Source organism: Pezoporus wallicus, unplaced genomic scaffold (genome assembly GCF_028554395.1).
Source record: "Pezoporus wallicus isolate ANWC-B61680 ecotype Strahan unplaced genomic scaffold, APGP_CSIRO_Pwel_v1 contig_8108, whole genome shotgun sequence".
Taxonomy (NCBI): Eukaryota; Metazoa; Chordata; class Aves; order Psittaciformes; family Psittacidae; genus Pezoporus; species Pezoporus wallicus.
This window is the reverse complement of record NW_026638088.1, coordinates 932,398-955,106: the sequence shown is the minus strand read 5'-3', so window position 1 is coordinate 955,106 and position 22,709 is coordinate 932,398. Positions and strand designations below refer to the sequence as shown.

General features: G+C 41.6%; 1 protein-coding gene across 3 annotated transcripts in view; it reads left to right on the top strand.

Moving 5' to 3' along the window:
- DAB1 (DAB adaptor protein 1) overlaps nt 1-22,709 on the top strand; it is a 477,594-nt gene that overhangs the window by 282,783 nt on the left and 172,102 nt on the right. The gene's annotated exons all lie outside the window — the stretch shown is intronic.

Sequence of the window (22,709 nt, the reverse complement as noted above, 5' to 3'; positions counted from 1 at the left end):
GCCCTGCCTTCTCTTCATTTATTGCAAACAGGCCAACAGCTCACCTGACGTGTCTGGTAAAAGACCTTTCACAACTGCTACAGGAAGAACTGCCCTTAAACAAGAGTTCTGAAGAGCCTGGAGCGCAGCCAAATGGGGAAACAAGGTTGTTATTGGCATGATTTTAATCATGATAGACAATTAGCAAAGCTTAATTGTATTGAGAAGGAAAATCAGAGCAAGTGGCAGTAATGAATTTTCCTGGTAAATCTCTTGTGCTTCAAAATAAAACTAGCTGACCTATAAAGACAATGAAATTAGAAGGGGGGGTTACCCATACGGCTTAGCTCTGTGAGTGTGGCTTCTTCTACGAGTCCCTTCTTAAATATCTTTCTCTCATGCAGTAATAATCCTAGGAGCAGTATTGCATTTTAGCCCTTTAGATGACATCCAGTGTCAATAAGCGGCGAGAGGAGGCTTTTTTTCCACTCCTGTAGCTGAACTTGGTAGGTTAATAGGCTTAGAGAAGCAAGGTTTTTAAAATGCTGCCTTTAGCTAAAATAATATCATTTAAAACTTCGGAATTGGGTTATTCTTTTAGTATTATGAAAGCCTTGAATATTTCCAGAGGAATTTGAGGCTAAAATAAAACTACTGAATGGAGTGCTATCAGCCTTAGAAGATTCCAGAGAGGATTCCTCATGTTTATGTTAGTCCCCTATAGGTGTGATATTTGGTGAAGAGTGAAAGCATCTCTTAAATCAAGAGTGCTGTTTAAATTGTTAAACCTTTTAGTAATAATGGAGCTTCTAAACCACAGAAGCTTCTGGTGAAAGCAAAGCAGCTCCTGTGAGCAGTTTTATGTTTGAGGTCTTTAAATGAAAGCTGTGCCCTATGGAGGTGAGAGCAGTTCTTTCTCTTACTTGTTTTAAAGCCCAGGAGACCCAAATGCACCTCACTGGCCAAAAAGCAGCCAGGTAGGTCCTATCAGTGGTGCTGTGAGCATGAAGTGACCTTAAGAAAGTCCAGCCTGCTCACCTGGATTTGCACGGTGGCAGATGACTGAGGACAGAGTTTGTCTCTGCTTGTTGCGCTGTGGTGCGAGTGCTGGAGGCTTCTGGTCCAGGGGTTTATTTGAGCCTGGGTAGCCTGAATGCATCTCATGTAAGGACCCATCTGTTCCATGGGTGGCAGTGCTGGCTTGAAGTTGTAAGCTGTGTTAATGTGCTCCCCTGGCACAAGCAAAGATTGCTGTTTTGCGAGTATTTACATATGTGCAGAGCTGTGATTCCTCTGGTATTAATGGAACAAATGAAATTCAGTAGGGTGCATTCACAGCATGTACGCCCCAAGCTCTCTCATTCGAGACTCGCACTTCTCCTGAATGAAAGATGTCCGTCACTGCCGTGCTCATTTGCACTGCTCTGCATGCTCCTCTGCTGTTTGCAACACAGCCCGACGGATAGGAGAGGGGTGCGCTGGTCCCAGCTGACCTCCAGCATGAACGTGCCTGTGTCAGGATCACACTTCGCTGTGTTTTGGGAATTGTCTTCACGTTAACATCCCCAGGGAGGGTGCCGAGTGCTCGGCTTGGTTGAAACCAGAGAAGAAGCAGGAGAAATACGTTTGCATTTTTTCTGGCAGTCATGAGGATGTGTGGGGTCGCTTTACGGCTTCACACGGGCATTTCTGCTAAACTCGGATATGGGTCTCCATGGCAAGCCACCTGCAATAAGGTCAGCACAAATTCAGACTGAACTCAGGCATTCAAATCCAAGAAATGGGGCTTCATTGTGGAACTCTCCTCAATTTGGCTTAGTCTCATCTCCATACTACCTAAGCAGATGGGAGTGAAGGTCTGCTCATGCTGCCCTTTCTAACAGGGATCCTAATTTTGACTGGCAACTCATATTTCCTCAAACAGAGGAGAAAATCTGAGGGAGTGTCTCTTCCCAAACCATTTCCAAGAGCCAGTTAACTCACTGGAATAATTTCTACCTATTCTTGTTAGATACTCCAGTGCCTAAACACAAGGATACAGAGCAGGAGCCTTGTTTCTTGTGGAAAGGCTGGCGTGTGAATAGTGACAAACAAGCTCTTGCCTGTGGAAAAATCTTTTACAACTGAAAGAAAAATGTTTTAGCATTTCAAATAGCTGATGCTCTGAGATCAAGTGGAGTTCTTTGCTTTAGGAAGTGGAATGAATCTGTTTGACGGGATATTTTATTAATCGGGTTTAAGTTTCAGCAGTTCAGTTTTACATTTCCATTAATATTGTAGTATCATAGGAATTTGAGATAATATTATTGGGATTATCACATGCAAGTCACTAATAGCAGAGAAGATGTAAAAATTCATTACCCTCATTGAATTTTAGAGCGGAGTTAAGTCAACCTAGTTATGTGTGATTTGTGTGTAGAACTACACGAAGCTTCAATAGCTCAAAGCCTTTCATCTGCATTTTGTTGTGTTACTGAGCCAGCAGGATTTCAGTTGTGACAGTGGTCGGACAGCTTCTGCTTAGTCTTGTACCACAGTAAATCCAGTGGGGATCCGAAATGGACTGCGAGCTAATTTGTCATACACAGGGTTTTAGAGATATTTTCCTTCTGTAGTTAAGAACACAGAGGAAATGAACAAAGTCTCATTTTTACTATTTGCTCAAGGCAAAACCATGCAATTAGAAGATGGATAGGTTGAAATGCAGAAAGGGGCAGCTTGAGTTGCTGTTTTTTTTTGCAGTTCCTCTTTAAGGTTGCAATTTCTGGAACCAGAATTAATGCTGGAATGAAAGGAAGGGGAAATATGTATGCAGCTTTGTACATCATCCTTAGCTGGACTCTTAGAGCTTCACTGACTCCTGTGAAGCTATGCCACTATTTCACCAGCTGAACACTTACACATCGGGATGTTCTAAAAGCACACAGATATCTGGGGTAGCACCTAATAAAGTCATCATCTGCTCTGGTTGCTCAATTGAGTCCCTCTGAATTAAGTTATTATATGGCACCAATTGGCCTTCTTTCTACTAAGTTTCCCTGCTTAAAAAGCTGGATTATCTATTTGCAGAGAAAACATTCACTCCCTGGGGCAGCGTGTGCCCTCATCCTGCCATGGTGCAGTTGATGAAGTAGATTTTTCATCTATAGCTCCAATGATACAAGCAATTGAAAGCGAGAACTTCATATATCCTATCTTTCGGCTGAAAATGGTTGAAGGGGAAGAAAGTATTTGTTTTTGTAGCAAGAAGTTCCTTCTTTGTGAAGTAAATAATGTGAAGAAAAATATTTGTGACCTTTTCTTTGTAGATTCTAACCCTTTGTGCTTTGGACTACGCGCTTAAGAGCTAGTCGCTGATTTTGAATGCCTAAATCAACCTTTCTACTAGCTTCTGGTCTGCAAAACAGGATAACACATTCTCTTCTATGGAGGATAATAAACACTTGTAGAAAGCTTGTATTTCATAATGCTGAGTGCCTGGAACAGTCTATAAAGAAAATGAGCAATCTCGCTCTTCAGAGACAGTCTTGAATGGTGTGTAGTAAATACAGGGTGGGATTAGAGTGGCCAGGCAGATGAAGTACTCTTATATAGCTGCTTGCTGCATGAACAGCCCTCATAGCCTCCCATGCATAACCAGCCTGCAACTAAGAAATGAAAAGCTGAATGAAGCGGTGGGATAGAACAGGGCTGCATTGGAATTGTGTGTGAGAGACATTCCCAAAGGTCTCAGGTCTAATGCAGGGCGAGAGCTGCAGCTCTGAGTCTGGCCTGAACCTGTATATCCTTCCACCTCTCTCTGGTCAAGATGCTGGTTTAGGTCTTTGTGTGAGTTTTCTTTTCCTAGTTGCTGTGTGGAAGACCAAAGTGCAAGGGAATGCATGCAGAGTTGTTTACTGTGAGGGTGGTGAGGCACTGGAATGGGTTGCCCAGGGAAGTTGTGAATGCTCCATCCCTGGCAGTGTTCAAGGCCAGGTTGGACGAGGCCTTGGGTGACATGGTTTAGTGTGAGGTGTCCCTGCCCACAGCAGGGGGGTTGGAACTGGATGATCTTAAGGTCCTTTCCAACCTTAACTATTCTGTGGTTCTATGATTCTATGAATTAAATGATCAAATGTGTATCTGTGCCAGCGGATCATCACAGATACCACCTCTGATGATGGGGGAGAGACTGACATTGGTGCAGCAATGTATCTCAGCTTCTGCCAGAATTGCATAGTTTAAGCAAAGGCAACATAAGTGTTTCTAAAGTTTAGGATAGTAGATTCTGTGCATGGCATGACTCCATTCTGCATTGAGAGGTCTTAGTTTCGACAAACTTTTCATCCAGGGGCAGAAGGCAGACTTTGGCTTGTGTCTGTAGTAGTTGAGGAAATTAATGCAAAAGCTTCCTTGCACTTAAAGGAAGATCAGTGGTGGGTGAAAGCAATGAAACATGTTGTTTTATTCTGTTTTTTGTCAATGGCTAGTAACTCTAAATCAGATAGAAGAACCTTACCGTGAAATACTATACCTGGAAGTGCCAGACTCCTGTCAGCTTGTCTTTAACACCTCAGGTTTTAAGAGAGAAAAGAACCATAGCAAACCTAAAAACAACAGCAAACCCATATTATCCTACTATGCTTTAATGTTTAGCAAGAGCTGGGGAAAAGGGGTCCATGGGTTAATTATGCAGTGCACAAAAAAGGGATTTCCCTTTAACAGTTTTTTGTCCTTTTCCTGAATTCCACTGACTTTATTAAAGAAATGGCTATATGCCTGCATTGTGCCATTCATTTCCTGCCCTCTCGTTTCCCTTCTGAACTAAACAGGCTCAATAATATAAGCTCAGCATTTTGAGAGTGCTCTTTGTGCCACTAGCTACATAAAACAAGTGTATGTTGTCCCAGCAGTCACAGGGCAGAGATGCCACTAAGTATTCTCATCCCCTTTGGGCCGTTCTGGTCAGACCTTACCTCTGGATGGCTTGTGCTGGGTCATGTCAGCATGGTGGGCTGGGCATCCAGCCATGGTGTCCCTCTGCATGGTATAGACGTGCCTTATGGATGTGTTTCCCTATTGGGCTGCCAAAATAAACCTGAGTTAACACAGAGCGTAACGGTGGATGGTGTGGGCACGGCTCGCACGGGTCACAGCTCCTGGCATGATGTGCCTGCCAGGTCAGTCCTGCAAGCTTTGAAACAGGGCCACTTATTTTTAGCACATCCCCAGCCTGACTTATCAGTGAAGCACTTTGAGGTAACGACTTCAGCACATTTGATGTTTGTTCCTTTTGAAAGATGTCATTTTAAGAGTTTCTGGGAGTTTCAGAACTGCCCCGCGGGAGGTCTGCTCCGTGCCCAAATGTCATTTCAGATTCGAAACGACACGTTCCCTCATACTTTCACGTTATAAATGTTTCACAGCACCTGCATTTTTTATCATTGCACTTTTATGTGACCTACGAGTTACTTGAAGCCAACCTACAAGGCCTGTCGAAGGGGAGTAAGTAATATACTCCTTTAAATTGGCTTTTTCCTCGGTCAGAAGTTAAAGCCACCACCCAATTATTTCTTCCTTGCGCGTAGATATTTGCATTAATATTTCAGCAAACGCAACGTTTATAGTGCCACTCATAGGCTTGTGTTAAAATTAAAAGGAACCTCTCCCAGGAAGTACGTGCTTAGCTTCATTTGTAAGGGTTGTTAGAATCAGGCCTTATTTCTTCAGTAGCAGATCAATCTCCTGATATTTTCTGCAAGTCATCAAGCTTCATTGTCGGGCCGTAATTACGTGTGAAATCTTGCCTGATGGCTTTGCTGGCAACACTACTACTCAGCAAGTACAGCTAACCGAAAGAGTAACCTGAGATAATATTTGCCTTGCTATCCTGAGTACAGTGGGCACCACTGAAGCATTAATAGTGTTTTCCTTCCAGGAGCCATCATTAACTAGATGCTCTTAAGGTCCTTTCCAAGCCTAACCACTCTATGATTCTGTGATTAAGGAGAAGGGCAGCAAATACTTGAACCATTCCTACAAAGGCTGGTAGGGAGGTAAGCAGCAAGTGCAGGCATACAGCTCTAAAAATGGAAATGTTTATTAATAATAACACAAGAATAGATTAATAGCATGTGGAATGACCAAAAATCAGAAGCTCTTTTCTATTTGCATCCTCCGAAGGCCCATAAAATGGTGGGAGCATCCTGATAGAAGCTGGATGGGCATGGAACTGAGAGCAGGGGTTTTAACCTGTCCTCCTGTAGTCCATCTGAAGGGGGACTCAGCCATGGGCTTTGTTCTGATGCTTTTGATCTCTTCTGTTTAAAGCCCTTCCGCTTTGTAAGAATAAATATTCATTACGCCAAGGGGAGGGGAACGAGAGACTGAATACTTGGGCTTGAATTAGAGAGGGCATGAACTTAAACCTGGGTTTCTTTTATCTCAGTCTCTTTCATAGATTTTGATCAGAAAATTCATCCTGGATCTATGAAATCCTTGAGGGAACTGTTTGAGGCAAACTGGTTTCTCCACAGCCTCCCATGTGTTTTTAATGCACCAGGTTGTGCTGGTGCACAGTTAAAAACTAGGAGGGAGCTCAGGCCTGAGGGAAACTCGCTCCTTTGTGTGTCAGTCACACGAAGATCATAAGGATATAAAACTCCTCAGTTTTCAGTGGGGGTGTCTGTACTGTGCAGCTGGAAAGTTAAACCTGCTCCTTCTGCCTGTTTGGGCTTTGCATTTTCGAGGGTTTTCTTCCTCCAGGAGTAACTTTTCTAGGATTCCATGATCCCCAGAGCCCTGTATTGTATTCTCCCTTTCTATTGCGTTGTGGATAAGGTGGTATAATAAGATCTGGTAGTTATATCTTTTTTTATAGCTACAAAGTCATGAACTCCAGGGTAGTATTTCCACCTCACAGCAAGCTTCAATGGAGCAGTGGTAATTCCGCTGGCAGCCTTGGGCTGCTGTGTTAGGAGGAACACCAGATGCCCCCGACAGTGCTGAGATAAGCTCTACGGTTGATGTTATTTTAAAGGACACAAGACACAGAAAACCTCTGAGAATAAGCGGTTGCTTCTGTGTTCTCCCCACAGAGCTGATACCAAGTATCAGATGTCACAGCAAACCTGCTCAGGCTAAAACTGTTTAGAGGTGTCCTAAACAGCAGACAACTTAAACCAGAGAACCATAGGATGGGTTTGGGCTGGGAGAGACCTTAAAACCTCAACCCTCTGCCACAAGCAGGGACACCTTCCACTAGAGCAGGTTGTTCAAAGCCGCATCCGACCTGGCCTTGAACACTGCCAGGGACGGAGCAGCCACAGCTTCTCTGAGCACCCTGTGCCAGCGCCTCAGCACCCTCACAGGGCAGAGCTTCTGCCTAAGAGCTCATCTCAGTCTCCCCTCTGGCAGGTTAAAGTCATTCACCCTTGGCCTGTCCCTACAGGCCCTTGTAAAAATCAAATCTAAATCCTGGGAGATATTTCTCCATCACTTAACTGTGAGGAGGAAAAGACTCTGGTCTCACAGTTAAATAGGTCCTGGGGAAAATATGTTATTTTTATGCTGAATAGTTTATTTTTGTAATGCTAATGGAAGCTGAAATCCTGCAATGCCACCCCTCCTTCCATTTCCTTTAGTTGCTGGCTGATGAAGACGTGTGACCCTTCCCACCACACCCGGCACCTCCGTTTTCCTGCCTCTGCTCTCATAAAGATGTTTCAATAGCAGGGCACACCAGTGGATTTCCAGCAGTGGAGAAGGTTAATGAGCAATTGGCACTGATGGCCCTTTCCCAGGCCTGTGAAGTACAGATTCCCATGGAGATCAGGGATACCTCCTCAGCCATCCTCCCTGGGGACCTGAGGAGTCACTGGTTAAATTGATACGGCTTTGTTTGCAGGTATTGCTCATTCCCTACTCCACTGGTTTCTGGACCAAGCTGACAAGTGCTGTAGGATGAGAAGGGATTAATTGCAAAACCTGGTCACCCTAGAGCTCTGGTTAGAATAAGCTTTTTAACTAAATCAAGGAAATCAAGAGATACGTTTGTCAATACCTTGAAGTAGGCTCGCAGACAGTAATGACAGTGGTACACCAGGAAGGTATAGTATTATTTCTAACAGCTCGCAAGACCCTAGGTAAGCCTGTAGCAAGAACACTGCCTGGGAAATGATAAAACTGCCTTGATGATGTTCCTCCATCAAGGGCAGGTCTTGTTCCAAAGTCAATCACCCATTTTAAGTTTGAAAATGGCTTTTTAGGCAACTTTTTAGACAAGCACTGGGGTAAATAACAAGTTCCTGTTTCTGCTGAGTCATTGAAGTTTGCATTCAGTTTGAAATGAAAACATTGAGTTAATATCCATTTACAGTGTACCGTTATCAGGAGCTAGCTTTATTTGTTTTACTTTCAGACTCTGTTTGTAGTGAACCTGTGAGAGTAAGGGGAGGTTTGGGAAACCTCAGGGGAATGACCCATTCCTACAGCCCCACTTATGGCCGTATTTGTTCCAGCCTCCTATGGTAATTTTGTTTGGGGTTTTTTTGCACTCCTCATAATGAAGTCTGTGTAAATCTAAAGGAAACCCCACACAACTTAGAAGCCCTTTAACGGTGTAAATCAAGAAGGTGGCCAGAATGAATCAAAAGCTGGTTTTAGTGTGCTTGGTTTTGAAAACAGTGATAAATCTGCTGTGTGCAAACCTGCCTGTGCAGGAGCTGTGGTTAGAAGAGTTTGTGTTGTTTGCCCTCTTCCCAAGCTGTGGAGGGACCTGGGTTACAGCCTTGCTCGACTCCATCTGTCCCTTCGGCACTGTATCCCCACTTCAGCTATCACACATATGTGCCCTCCTCATCATGCTTTTCTCTGCCAGACTTCCATACCCCATCTCTTTTTGTTCTCATCTCATTAGGTTACCTAATAACACTCTTCTTCATTCAGAAATCACAAATTAGAATAATAAAGTTGTTGCTATCCAAATAAGCATTCCAGGCTCCCTTCCAGCCAAAGACTGTATCAGCTATTTAGAGAATAGGCTCCTCAGGGCACAGGTCATAGAGCCCCAGACTGGTTTGGGTTGGAAGGGACCTTAAAGCTCCTCCAGTTCCAACCCCTGCCACAGGCAGGGACACCTTCCACTAGAGCAGCTTGCTCCAAGCCCCTGTGTCCAACCTGGCCTTGAACACTGCCAGGGATGGGGCAGCCACAGCTTCTCTGGGCACCCTGTGCCAGCGCCTCAGCACCCTCACAGGGAAGAGCTTCTGCCTAAGAGCTCATCTCAGTCTCCTCTCTCTCAGGTTAAAGCCATTCCCCCTTGTCCTGTCACTACCTGTCCTTGTCCAAAGCCTCTCTCCAGCTATCTTGCAGGCCTCTTTAGGTACTGGTACTTTCAGTAGGTTAGGTCCTCCTGACCTGTTTTTATTCAATATTTAATAGGACAAACTCACAGCAGACTTTAGCTCTTGAAGCCACAACCTCTGTACTTTTTCATAGCATGTGGGTTGTATGTTCAAGAATCCTGAACGAAAGCATTTAGAAAGCGCATGCGGAGGCGAAGAAAGTTACCCCACAACCTCTGCCTTGGATCTTATAGCCATTTTTGAGAATGCAAGCTATGTAAAGACTTTCTTTCTATTTATGCCTTTAATGGGATACGGGGAATCTAAAATGATGATTAATATGTCCAAAATTACTTAACTCCAGCACTATAGATCAGGTTTGACACAGAGTCTGCATTCATTAAAAGAAAGTAAATAACGATTGTAAATGTCCTATAAAGAAATCCTTTTTCCCTCGATCTTTTAATGGAGACATAAGTTAGTAATCCCAGTTAAAATGTAAATGTATTTAGTGAGCTGTTATTCAGAAATCTTGATAACTCTTAACATTTTTGGAAGTCTTTTAAATGCATTCCATTCTTTATGAACCGTAGCATCTCTTGTCCTGAGGAGAAACCTTAAAAGACAATGGTGATCGCATCTGTAAAGATTCAGAGGGAAAGGCTGAGCAAAGGATGATGTGATTGTACTTCCTTGCCACTGCAGCAAGTAATGCACATTGTATTTTCTAAACAGGGCAAAAAAGTCTGGCAGGCTTTGCTAGAATAAGGAAATTAAAAGCTAGCACAGAAGTATCTTTCTAAGAAGTCTGGTTTTAATTATGTTGCTGGGATAAAGGAATATGAACAAGAAAACAGTTTGATCAGATTGGGTAAATTCTTACACAGTCGATTTTGTTGTCAGGTGATCCAATGGGAACTCATTTTCCTGCAGGCTAAGTTATGTTTATTGTACATTATACCCATGCTCTATCATGTACCTCATATATTGTGCTTTATGGGACAAATCAGATAACAGTTTAAGGCTGAGTGGTAGCTGACTGTATATATTCCTAGCTAGTTAAACTGCTGGTTGTCGTTGGGCATCTTTCATGTGAAAGGCAATTTCAAGAGGATGAGATTCTATCTAACAGAAGTACTTCAAGTACATTTTTATACTTGCTTACACGCAGTATTTATTTCATAGCTATCTATGCAGAAGATAGATGTGAAAGATACAATTACTGAAAATCCCTCAACCTGCTATTGTCATGTGATTGGTTTTTGGCTCAAAGAAAGGTTTTAAATGATCTCTTCTTCTACAAAAGTGATAAAAATGATCTTTTTCTAAATAAAAGCAGTTTTTTCTATTATTCAATTTCAAGTTGCTGGAGAGCATTTCACAGTAGGTGTGTAAATGCTTATATTTGATACCCCAGAAGCAGCGAGTCAACTACCAATTTTTGCTCAATCAATTCCAGCATAGAGATAATAGTAGATTTTGGTTACTTTATGGCTTCTAAGTTGAGAAGAATTCATCAAAAGTGAAAAATATAACGGGGAAACCTTTATGACTTTTCTGTACGTATTTAATTGGATGTTGAGAAACCAACAAATCTATTTACAGAAGAAAAAGAGAAAATTGGCTGAAAGAAATAATCTTTAACCCATGCCTACAGTGACGCAGAAGATGGGAGGTTGTGATGTTATGAGAATTATGCTGTTTGCTCTTTTATACTGATAGGAAATGATATCGATCGTATTCACTTCTCTGTTTAAAATGGTCTCCCTCCTGGCTGGTGATATATGTAATATCCTTCCTTTTCTAATTTTTTATTCTTTCTATAAAGGGATGAAAATGGGGCAATGTCTATTCCGGTTCAGCTGTCTTGAGACACTTCTGTATGGGTTTTGTGTGCCTTCCAGAATAATAATTGTTTAAAACTGTCAACCAAATCTGGAAGGGCAAGATACGTTATAATTATTAACTGCATGGTCCTTTTAAGTTTCTCAGTGTGCTTTACCAGCACTAACTCATCAAAGCTTATAGTGTGTATAGTATAGACTGGAAACACTGCGATTCACAGCAGAATGATAAGAGACAGAAGACAGTACAAGAGAGAAAGCTGTAAAGATTTTTAGGCTTAATGCATACTGATTTAGATAACATTAAACACTTTTTATAGTTAGGCTTTACTGTATTTTCCCAGTCTTTTGTAGAGTGAGGAATACAGCCTACATCTCCTGTAGGGACTTTGGTTATAATTTCCTATGGTCCCTTTGCGCAATGGAAGGAAAAATTACTGCAGCAAGAGCACAGATAGGATGTTCTGGCCTGCAAGCTGGTTTTCAAAACCAAGGCTGCTTGAAAAATACCCAAATATATATAACAAAAGAGTCAGTGAACTCAAAACATGACATTCTCCTCTGTTTCTTTGGAAAAATATAGTATCATAAACCGTATCTTTTTTCTACTGTTTTTGAGGTAATAGATATGCTGGTCCATGAGCAGGAATTTACCACGTGTATACCCAGTACTGCAGGTATGCTTTCCTCCTAAGCTTGTTCTGTAACCCAGTGCTACTCTGTATTCTGCAATTGCACTGATCCATAGCATACTGGGTTTTTTTTTTCCAGCTGGCCTTTGCTTTTCAGTGACATTGGCAAAATGTGACTAAATGAAACCAGACTAAATAGATGTTAACAGCAAACCCCCCTTTTTTTCTTTTGCTTCTCTTAAAAACAAAATCTATTTTCTGAAACTGCAGAATGTGAGAGAAATACAGAAGTTCAGATATTTTCTACTACTACACCACGTCCAACTGCAGTGAAAGGCATTGACCACTTGTTTATTTTTATGTGCTGATTTACACAAATCTATTTGAAGTAATGAGAAGCCCAGCTGGTGCAAATCGTTACCAAATGCCTTTCATAGCCACCTTTAGCTGGAGAACATTTGTTCGATGGTAACCGAGAACAAACTGTTTCAAATCGCGCTGGAGTCTCTCAGAAGCATTAGACACAAGTTTATCAACTGTTTTGAAAGGGAAAAAACTCAGTTTACATGCTTCTTTACTGCCAGATGTGTGTTCTGACAGGTTGTGGTACAACAAATCCCAGCGTCTCAGCGCAGTGCCTCAGCTTTTGGGTGCAGGGGACATTGCCTTGCTGGGTAAAGCAACCTTGGCAGCAGAAGCTGCTCAACAACCTATTTATTAGTATGTGTACTCCTCCCCTGCTGTTATATTAATATAATGAATTGTTCACAGGTGCTTCAAATGAGGTTTAGATGATCGCTGGGAGCTTTGTTACTCAAACAAGCCAAATTGAAAGGAGCAGATGCAACATTCCCCTAGCAAAAGTACAAAGTATGACTTAATGAAGGTCATTCTGCACATTTTGGCCTTGGTGACCCTAAGAACAATCAGACTGTCGTTATTTTACTGGTTCTAGACAGAAAGGCAATTGCTTCTTGCCCACTTCCCTTGGGTTTTTTTTCAGTTGCCTTTATTACATCATTGGGAGCTTTTAATTGCATTTAATCCTACTCCCTTTCAACTAAAATGGGATATTTCCCACATGATTGTAGTTAAACCGTGCTCCAAGTCATGTTTGAGCTTTAATGCTCTTTTGTATGGCGATGGTTAAATCACAATGAGCATTCAAACCCTAGGCCAGGTAAATAGATAGTAAAAGGGACACTCTTAGCTGGATGTGCAGACCAGACACAAGAGAGGAGTAAGGGGTCATGCCAGATGTATGGCCTGAACATATCCTACAGCTTCTATTTGTAGTGTCCAAAGCTTGTGTTTTTCTTCTCTTTGCTTGTTTTGGGGCAAATCCAGGGAAACTAACACACTGCCATTACCCCCGACAGGCCTGTGTACACAGGGAGCTTTGTAAATGTGGGTTTCCCAGTCTACAAGGTCTCTTCAAAGGCCATGCATGATGTGGAAGAGCCGCAGTCCCTGGAAGATGAGGTCTGTGTCACAGATGCGTTGTTCTGAAGTGAAGGTGTCTGAATAGCCGTTGGCAGACACCCAGCTCCTCCTTCCTGGCTTTGCCATGGATTTCACTGGGATTTTGGAGAAAAGCTCACTTATGCCCTATGCCTCCTTTCCTTATTATGGAAAAAGGGATGAGGATGTTTTCTTCCTAGCCTTTTAGCTGTGTTTTAGTTTTTGCATTTTTGAGATAAGGCTTTTCTCTTGCTTTAGGTCTTACACTGTTCATCATAAAGGGATTCTGGTCTCAGCTGAAGCCTCTAGGGGCTATAATAATTGCAATAATAATTACAATAAATGTGAAGGCTATTGTACCCAAAGAGACACTTAATGCCCTCCTCCCCCCAAATGGAAAAGACAAGAGGCTCTTTTCCTTCCCATTTTTTAGATGTTTAAAGGGAATGCACTAAGGTCACAATGCGCATCAAAAGCCTATCTTTGCATCGCTCGGCTATCCACTTGGCAAGCTCTCTAACATGTATACTTTGGTAGTTCAGTGACAGATATCACCAAGGAGAAAGGACAGAATTTTAACCTTGAGTCCACATTGCAGGGGAAAATTACACAGGGATAGAAAACCCATGTACAACTCCTGTGCAATGAGCCAAAGAAAAGGATCTTCATTGGGCTTTTCATCTAGAGAGGGTTTTGGAAGGAGCTGCCAAATGCTGCTGTTTAGTAGGAGGGGGGTTGCGGCATGTTCATACTGGCTGCAAGTGGTCAGAGATGGAATTACCAACAGGATACCTTTCCTGCCAGCAAATATTACCAAGGAGAGTGAAATTATGCTTTAAATAGGGGTGTAATATTCTTTGTTCATCCCAGAAGAGACACCAGTTTTGTTCTTTCTCCAGTAGTGTACATCCTTCTTTGCTCCAAGAGATAGTGTATTCAAGATTAGATATCAGCTAACTCTTGGGTGGCTTTTAGTATAAAAGATGTGTATTTGGATGTTTTTCTGGTTTGTGCCTTCCTGGATTTTGTTTATAGAAGTTTATGCTGGGCTCCTGGGGTAGGTGTCTCTTTCATGCTTATTGGGCTTTATGGCAGAGTCCACAGAGTGGAGCACAGAGGTAATTGTTGAATTCAACCATGAAAACTGCTATTACTTGGTTTCTCTGTGACATCTGTTATATCCTGTTGTGCATGTGATGAGAGGTAGATTTTGTTTCATTTTGAAATCTGTTGGTGAGCTTGAATAGTATCTAAAATAGTTGATGGCTCATCAAAACGCATACAAAATCCATGCTTCCTGAGCTCAATGGAAAATCATCTTCTGAAGGTGTAGCAAATTAGTGTTCTATAGAGAAGGGGATTCGGTTTCCAGACTCTGTTAGAGGCAAAGCAGAGAGTAGGTGTGTCAGGCACTGAAAACTCCCATGGATTAGAAAAAGAAGATGTTAATAGCATCGGAAAAGTGGGAAGGTGGATTTATGGCTACCTGGATACAAATGTTAGCAACTTCTAGTTTCATTTACTGGTACTGTTTAATTTTAGTGGATTTGCCCATGAAATCTCCTTTCTGTAATCCAAGTCATGCTCAATGTCTTCACAGATTAGGTACCAAGCACAAATATGACAGTGATATGTAGGATTGGAGCATACGCTAATACAGATCTGAAGTTAACATAAGGGCATGAGGCTGAGGAAGCTGCACTTTTCCATTTTCTCATCCAGCACGAGTCCTTGTGTGTTCCTGGTCATACTCTTACAGCGTGACTTTTACAGCGCTCTTTCTTCCTCAACAGCCCAGATGGATCTAGTCTTCCTTATCACCCACTCCTGAGCTCTATCATTTGTTAACATTTGTCAGCCCCAATTTATGTTTCAACAGAAGGTAACTGTTCAGCTATAGATGTTTTGTAAATCATTATCTATTTAATCAAATTCAGATTTTGTTCCTTACTGAAGACAGGACTGGGATGTATTTGAAATCCAGAGTGAGCATGCTTTCATGTTCAAAAGGCCTGTTTATTTAAACAACATGGATTTTTCCCTACTCTGAAAGCTGACAAACATCTTGGTGGTTTTGTTATATTTATGTTGAGAAAACAAACTTCATTTGGAGATACACTTCCGTAGATGTTGATGAGAAATGAAGGAATCAGGAATGGGTTATTCAGCTTATCAATCACTAGGATTTCTTTTTGTTCTGTACGTAACCTTGATTCCATGTAACTTCCTCTCTGCATACTGGTGCTTCTGGGTTTGTCAGGTTTGCTAGAGGTTTCCATACAAGTTCAGTCTTCAGTGCACAATATATGTGAAAGTAACCCTTCCAAAGGTTGCAATTGTGCATGGTTAGCATCCAGAACTGGAACTTGGTCCTCCTACAGGGTTGAAGGGGTGCCACTGTATTCTCTGATTTGGATAAATACCACCTTAGCCAGAGGAACCACATATCTGAAAACCTGTCATCTCTTCTACGTGTATGCTGCAGAGTCTCAAACTGAGCCTTAAGCATATGACAACCTTCAGTCTTTCAAATATCCCTTTTGTTAACAAGCTTTGAAATTATCCTGGTTTTGCGGCAGGGGATGAGGATCCCCAAACCGGTTCTGTTTGTCTTGATTCTGTCTTAATTTGTTATGAAACGCGAATAAGAAAGCCAGGAATAAAAGTGACATAGACATTTAAGAACTTATAATGTAGCATTGAGTAGTGTTCTAATATAAATAAATAGGATGTATTTGAGATGTTTTGTTAAATCTCTGTGTTTTGTCTCAGGCTAATGTTATAATCTCTTCCACTTGAAGGATTGTCTTTATAGATAATCAGCAATACCCTTGTAGAAATGAAGCCCTGATCTAGCTGCCATCTATAAATTTATCTCAAAATAAGAAGACTTCAAATATCCTTCATTTAAATCGTAATTTGAAGATTTATATTGTTGCATTGAGTTGCTATGGTGGCACTTGCAATTTACATTTCTGCCTGGAAAGCTTAAAAAGAAAAAAAATATGAATACCAAACGTCATAAAGTAATGATTTGTCATGTTTTGAAATGTACTACAGAAATACCAGCTTAGGCAAGCATGTTTGGATGAACTCTGGTATGCTGCCTAGAGCTGAGGTTTCTAGGCTTGTGTGTCTAAACCTTCACTGTGCAAAGTGTGTGGGGATTGGGAGCCTCAGGGTCCAGCCTTCTTGCTGGACAAAGAGAAAACTGACATCCCAAGAGCTGGTCTTACCTGTGTGTTAACTCCATGGTGTTTTGAAGAGATCCCAGAAGTGCAGAGATCTTGGATTTGAACTGCAAGTGTTTGTCCTGGCAGTTTTTTAGTGTTGAGCCACATACATGAAGTCTTGAGTTCATAAGCATGTGAAGCAGCCTTACACAATTCATCAGTCCTTAGACACAGTGTACTCCGCAGCCTGAAGGGTGGATGAGCTTTGGGGTTGGTCCCGTCATTGTCAGTTCCACTTCCATTGGGAAGAAGCAGTGCTAAAACAGTCAGTGATCAGCAGCTTTTGAAGCAGGATTATATCTAGGTTTGGCAATGCTGATGTGGGTTCTGAAATGGCAGAAGGAAACATCTGTGCTTTGGGACACATGAACTAGACTGAGAGGCTGACCACTCAGAAACATAGTAAGAGGATGAAAGGAAAGGTCAGGAATGCAGGCAGTGAAGGCAAAGACATGTACAAGTTACTATTTAAACACTAGCTTTTAAAAATGCATTATAATTAAAAGGAAAATGATTAAAAATTGATTTCATGCTATAAAAGACAGTTTTAGGTAGCAGTGGGCTCAACTAACTTGGAAGTGGGCTAAGCAAGTTTCAGAGGAAAGCGTTCAGAATCTTTCCTAGTGCCTAACAGAAATAACACATTATACGTTACTTGAAAATGCCTTGTTCAGCTAGTGCTTGTAATACCATGCTGAGGGCATTTTTCAGGATGAGTCTGAGGTTAAGAAAAACACCTACTGAGTAACTAGTGCCACTTACTTCAGCACTTGAGTTTTCCTCAGAGGCCTTCCATCCAATTACTGACCAGATCCACTGATATTTAACTTATCAGATCTGACAAGAGCTGAACCCAAGGTAGAATGACTGCTTAAAGATTTATTTCTGTCAATGACACGTTTAAAACTCTCTGGTCTGTCTAAATATTTAAAGGAAAATATAAAGAGGAAAATGTAATGTGACATAAGAGGAAATGAAAAACAACCTTACTTGTTGAGGACGTTCACTCCACGCGATTGCTGTCTTCTGAATACCTGTTATTTGGGCAGAAATTGAGGGGAATGCAGTCCTAAATATCATGTTTGTCCATCTCTTTTTTATCAAAAATGACTTGTACAATGGCAAGCGGGTCTTTTGCTGTCAGAATTGCAGCAACAGGCAAGGTCTTTAGGAACCCCTGAGTATGAAGTTTTGGATTGTAAAGCTAACATCTGAAAACGAAGAAACAATGGTGATAAATATATACTTAGAAAAAAGAAGCTGCAGTATTGTCCAGGTCAGTGTTGCCTGCTTGTTAAAACAGACTATATCTTAAGAACAAGCTGCAATGAGCTTTCTTCTTGCAGAGGTAGTTTAAAATTGTCAAACCTCTTTTCACTCAGAATTATCTGTAAAGCAGATCTTCTGTATTTTCCATAGTAGATGCATATTTTCCATAGCAGATAGCCTTTGCTGTCTATTTACGTGTGTTTAAGCTCTCCAAGGTAATACAGAATATGAGGGCTTTCAGTATATAAGGGACACTGAAAATTTTCTTCATCCATGAACTTTTCCTAGAAAGCAGCCTATTCAATTCATAGGTGCCTGTGTGGATCATCAGTGATGTCTGGGAGGCTGTGAGAGAACAACAGAACTTGGAATGTGTGCATATATATATCATGCTTTTAGCAACAGTTCTCTGTTGGAACCTGACGCTTGTATTTGCCAAAGCAAACCCACTCTAAATTAGTTTGCAGTTAATTGGCTGTGAAGGGAAATGCACCTTGCCAAAAAGGATTTGAGCTATGAAGTTGGGATTTGGGAGGGAGTTGGTTGCTGCACTTGAAGAATCACAGACTCTTTCATGGGAAATAATGTGGTTCATAATCTCCAGTGCTTTGGCAAATTCCATTATTTGGCAAGACGGGCACCTACTTGCTGCCATCTACTTGAGGAGATTGATTTTAGAGGAATAGTCTTAGAGTGTATGTTGGAGCTGTTCATTTGCAGGTGAGGAAAGGGTTTGCATTAGGGTTAGTTCAGTAAAGTTTTGAATATGTGATGGAGAATTACAGGACCTAGCAGATACCACAATAAGATCCCGTTTCTGTTTTCCCTCCTGGAACTCAATATAGAATGAATGGTCACATGTGTAACAGTGCTTAGTGTTTATGCACGTCCTTGCTTGTGTCCGTGGTCTTTCCAAATATTAGTGGAGAAAGCCTCATAGTAGGCCCGTGAAATAGGTGTGGTAAATATGGACATAAAAAAATATAGATTGACTTATCCAGGGTCACACAACTAGTCAGTGATGGATTTGAACCAAGCTCATGAATCCTTTTTGCATGTATAATCACGCAGTCTTTGTTGAGATGCGTGGAAAGAAGAGTTCCTTTTGTGACCAAGCCATAATACAGTAGAAGCTCCATATTTAGAAACCAATGATGAGTCTCTGGAACTTTCTAAGACATAGTTTCATTTTTAGTGTTTCCATGTGCTGGCTTTTAAAAGACATCAGTGACTTCGCAGGGTAATACGTTTCACCAGATCACACTGTGTGGTCAAGAATCATCATTACCTCTTCCTGACGTGTCACTGCCAGCAGATAGAGCGGCCTCTCATTTTCCATGAAGGGTCACCACAAGTTTTCTACACAGACCTTTTTGACGGTTAAAAGTAGTGTTCAGCAACGTGCTTTGTTCAGTCACCTTTAAGAAAATATCCCTAATATCCTTAGTGGAATGAGAGAGCTAGCTTGCTTTCCATTGGAGAAAACAGAAGATGAATACTAAATCATGATTAATTCTTCTGCTGAATGGCCAAGGAGCTAATGATGTGGCTACAATGGTAAGAGAGGGGCTACCATAGCTACTGATAATGCAGCAGGTGTTATTTTCTGTCAGTGCCTAATTGCCTTAGAGGAACCTATTAAACTGAAATCACTATTGTGTGAGGAACTATTCCCATAGAGTATCTCCAGAGTGATCAAGACGATCCTGCTGTGGGCTACAATATAGATCAGTAAATGTGAAGAGTGGTTTTGTGAGGAAGCTGGCATTTTCAGAGCTCACTTGGCAAGGGATGGGTCTGCACATTGTTCTGTATTTTAGTAAGCTGTTAATAGCAGAAATAATGGCTGATTCTCTTTTCAAATATTTGAATGCTCTTGATCACACTTGAATCAAGTAAAGTGTAACAAACATCTTTCACTTCTGGATTCTTTGAAAGCATCACCTAAAGCTCCTTCTCAGACATCTTTTGAAGTTACTCTGTAATATTGTTTGGTAGCTCTGTATAATCAGCACAGCTTGCGATACATGAATTAGTTTAATGAAAATAAGACCTGTTTTCCATCCCAGAGAACGTCCTGTTCTCATTAATACTAATGGATGTTACACGCGTGCACTGACAATAACCTTACAGGGTTTATGGCCTGGTGATTTACCACTGACACAGAGTGATACCAGTTCTACAGCATGCATGCTGTCTTAGCATTTCACATGAGAAACACATAGGCTTGGAGCTGGAAAAAACAAGGGGATTAAATAAAAGAAAACTCTTTTCTTTGGGCAATAGAACACTAAAATTTAGCATCACCAGAGCAGATTTTAGGAAGGGAAGCTCCGGAGATCCTTTCAGCCAGTGGTCCTCATTTGGGTCTGCTCTGAAAGGAACTGAGTTCCATTCTTAGGTTGTATGCCTAACTGGGGTTAGCTGGTAGCTGATTAACTGGGAAGTTTTCTGAGTACCCTTTTCCTAGGGAGCCAGAAAACTTGACTGTGAATTCAGTGAATTCACTGTCAATAATTATCCTGCAAATTATCTATTTCCAGATAAACATTTTTGCTCCCTGGGATACTTATTACAGTGGTTTATTACCCACTGCAGTTCTTATTGTAAATCGGGTAGTATAACAAATTGCTTGAACTCCACCTGTGCAGGTATTAGTAGTGGATAATTTAATGTTATTTTGAAGCAATTCTTTAAACAATTTATGCAGCACTCTTGGTTGTAACATTGAATTCACCCCTATCTCAACTAATGTGTACTGGAACACTTAAATAGCTGATGATCTTTTGTTCTATTAGCTCAAATCTAAACAAGATACTACTCCTCCTTCAGTTGTTTTCAAAGGTGACTGCCCAACACATTGGTAAAACTTTGGGAATCCTATCCTCAGCTCCTCCAGCTGGTCAGTGTTAGTGGAAATGACATCTTTGGCCTACAGTTCTTAATGTATAATTGTTAAGGTTTATCATTTAATCTGTAATGCTGTAGTACCATCAGGGAGGAGAACATAGCAGTGATGAATTAAAGTTTTACAGGTAAAGACAAAAGAAGTCCATGCCAATCATCCAACCAGGTATCTTGCTCCTCTGCTTCTTGGTCACGTTTTTCACTAGAGAGGATGAACTGTGACCATGTATATGATCTCATGTGAGAATTCATGTTGCAGTTATGACCTAAAAAATGATTACATTAAACCAGAGCAGATTGCTTATGGGAACTCCTGTGTAATGAAGGAACACAATGAAGAGCTGCAGTTCATATTTCTCTTCAGGTCTGTTCTATTTTCATAGTTTTGTTTAAAAAAGTAGAAAATTGCATAGTATCACTACGAGTTCATTTGCATTCATATTACAGGCTGTGAGCTAGAACAGTCTTTTATATTTAACAAATATTGTTAGCAAGTAAGTGTGACTTGCATCAGTAAATTTTGGAAATGGAATGGAGTTTATACTTAAAGCTCCTTTTCCCTTAGTCAACACTAGCACCCTTTCCGTAAACTGCAGGACATCAGTGTGGCCACCATCATGGCAAATGCAACTTCATTTTCAAGGGTAACCAGCAAGGGAGTAGAGCAGTTCACTTACTGTTTCCCCAGCAAAACATATGTCGGGAACTGAGGATCACCAACATCTTACTGGACGTAATATTTCTAGACAAGCACAGCCACATGTCATCTTGAGGATGCTGTGTGTTATTTCCTAATAGAAAGGTGGCTTCTGTTACTTTATTTTTTCCTTAAGTTCTCTGTCTTCCTGAGATAGTGGAACTTTCACCAATAGCGATTAAATTTATTACTAGAACTTAATATTTCACCTACATTAGAATAAGTGGGTTCAATTGATAATCCTCCCTTTCATTTCTCTAATAACGGGGCTGAAGAAAACAGGTCTATAGTAAAAGTCTCCATTCCAGCAACTACTTCTATAAATGCAGTATGACTTTCGGAGTGCACTTTTCTGACATCGTAAAGGTTATTAGATGACTTTATCTTTTATGCTTAGTACATAATGTGCTATGGAAAGAATAATTGAGGAAGATGACACTGAAAATATTTGAGAATGTAATCGGATCTCTGAACATGCTTCCAATCAATCTGTTTGCTCAGCCTTTCCCTCTGCTCTTGGATGGGCGCTCCCTGCCCTGTTAAGCATGTTGCCACTTTGGTTCAGGTCACCTGCCTGTCAGCTGGAGGTAAAACAACCTGTCTTTCTACCTTGTGAACATCTTGGTGATCACCCGTCTGTCATCCCGAAGGGGGCACATCAGCAGTTAGATATTTGCATGCCCAGCATAACATCTCACTCATCATTTATGATTAGGTCGGATACTCTGCACTGGTCTGAGCCCTTTTCCCTGTCAGCAGAAGGAGATGCTGCCACTCAGACCCAAGAGGCGAATCAGATCTGTCTGGAAGCTGCAAAAAGCTTTTCTTTAGTCATTTACCTCAGTTAGCCAGAGCAGAGATGCTTTTATGCCTTGATTGGAGATAATACTAGTGAAATAGCAATAACCTCGCCGGTGTACTTCTCTTCTGTATGTAAATCCCTTCAGGAAGTGCATGGCAGCCTGTTTTCTATGGGTCTCCGTTTGTAAAGAAGCTGTTATCACAGAATAAGTTTAATGGGTCGTGAATTTCGTGTTGAAAGGAGAGTCTCTCCATGACTTCTGATCTGCTTGCAGTAGACCTATTGGCTCGGCAGCAAGTGCATTAGGCTAAATACGCTTCCTCCATTGACTCTGGAGGTAACAGCCCTAAATGCCTCATTAAATTTTCATGGGTGACTGAGAGAAGCCATGAGAAAAACACGGCGCCGGTAGCGGTGTGACGGCGGGGGGGCTCGAACCGGGGCCGGGCAGGGGAGAGGGGAGGCCCGAGTTGGTGGCACCACGGCCGGGTTGCACGGGTGGGCAGGGGCCGGCGCCCTCCCTCCCTGACCGCCCGCCCTTCGCCCCTCGCCGCAAGGGAAG